Raw genomic sequence first — 1,955 nt, forward strand, 5'->3', positions numbered from 1 at the left:
TCGAGATATGACACGCGATCATCCTCCTCTATCTCCTCATCCTTTGCCTTTAATCATTAACATTTAATAGGATCAATCCTCTTCGTATACAAATTTCCGTACTAAATTTCAGAAATTTTCGACAAAAGACATAAGAATTATTAAACTTTAAAGTGATTTAAACAAAATCGTTCCCTCCACACATAAAATATGTTATAATTAATAGGTTTACTATTGAAAAATAAGATTAATTTATTTTAAAAAAGTACATTAAGGTATCATTAAGTTGTAATTAATTTTGTTATTTCTAGATTTATAGAAACTTATCTGTTTAAAAAAAAAACTACAGTTATTTTTAGGTGCAAAGTCGTGTCTTTTTTTCAGAAATTTCAAATCATCATCTATCTTTTTTTTANAATTAGGGGGGTCGGAAATCGCAATAAAATTTTTAATTTTTTAAAAATATTTAAAAATATAAGGCCAGCTAGTATTCACCCTACTTTAAACCCTTGTCCTCCCAAGACGTCAGAGAATGCCCCGGGAAATCCGACTCCAGCTGTGTTCAAGGTCACCCAGCTGTGTAAACAGACTCATCGGTGTTAAATTTCGCAGAAAGGCGAGACAAAGGAACTTAAACTTTGCAGCTTTTTCTTCAAAATTAACGCATTTTTTTCAGTTTTAAGTATTTTTTATGCTTAATTAAAAATTCCTGAAAAAGTGGCCGGGTCAAAAGGGATTAATGTTATGTACTCAATTGTTTCACAATGACAGAACACCAAACATGTGTTGAGAAGAGTTTAACATGGAAGGAAGCATTTTCCGATTCATATTTGTACAAAGAATTTTTGGTCTTTTAATGGAAGAGAAAAGTAGTAAATTAGAGCAGTTAAGAAAACAGATACTTTAAGTGAAGTGTTTCTGACCATTGTCACTGTACATAGTGTCCTATTTAGAGCCCAATATGACAGTTATATTTTATAAGAACTATTAAATAATAGTATAAATTTTGACATAATATAATCCTAATGAGTTTGGATTCTGACTCTGATATGTTATACCTCATTTCTTTACTGCTTGACAATCTGTTTTGGACTTAGCCAATTATTAAAAAAAAGAAGACTTGTATTTAATTCTTTCTACCCTTTAATCTAAGGGTTGTCCTGAAAATAGGGTGTGTTTGTGCAGGTAAATCACTTTTATCAATTCAAAGTCAATTTTTGTTTTCTGATGTGTTAGCTTAGCATGTGTACAGTTTCAATAACAGCAGGCTTATTGTTACTGTTTTATCAATGGTTAAAATGTATACAAAAATTAAAACCCAAATGCAAAGTGTTTACACACAGCTGTATTCTGCTGCAGCCACTTAGATTGTGCTTCAGAAATATGGCTGGGACATATTTAACCACCCACTACACAGTCCTGACCTGGCCCCCAGTGACTTTAACCAAGTTGAAAGAGTTTTTGGATGGATTTGGAACGGATATTGCGGTGAAAGAAGTTGTCACTAACTGGCAGTGGAAATCTATGACAAATAATTCCAAAAACTAGTGCTTAAATCATAATGGTGACTGTGTAAAAAAATAACTGGTCTTGTACTAATAACTTAAAACTTTTTTCCTATCATTACTGTTTTTTCCTTTTTTATAACCAAATGTTCTTTATTTTCTGGATGTCCCTTGTAAATTCATCTCTTTATCTCTTATGTTATCAACTATTTTAAAACTGGTTCATAGAATTAAACATAAAAAAAAAATGTATTTTAAGTACCATATTTTCCTGCATATAACCCCATAGAAAATTACTAGAACAAAAATAAAGCCTTTACATAATCTACTCACTGTACCCTGCACTCTTTAGGCATAATTTTTAATTGTAAATTCAAAAATCAGCAGATAATATGCAAGAAAATGTGGTAAATTTTTAATTGTTGATATTCATTTGAATTACAAACATACATTAATATAATAATTCTTCAG

The sequence above is a fragment of the Centruroides sculpturatus genome, unplaced genomic scaffold, assembly GCF_000671375.1.
Source record: "Centruroides sculpturatus isolate CEXI.00-Female unplaced genomic scaffold, Cexi_2.0 scaffold1278, whole genome shotgun sequence".
Classification (NCBI taxonomy): Eukaryota; Metazoa; Arthropoda; class Arachnida; order Scorpiones; family Buthidae; genus Centruroides; species Centruroides sculpturatus.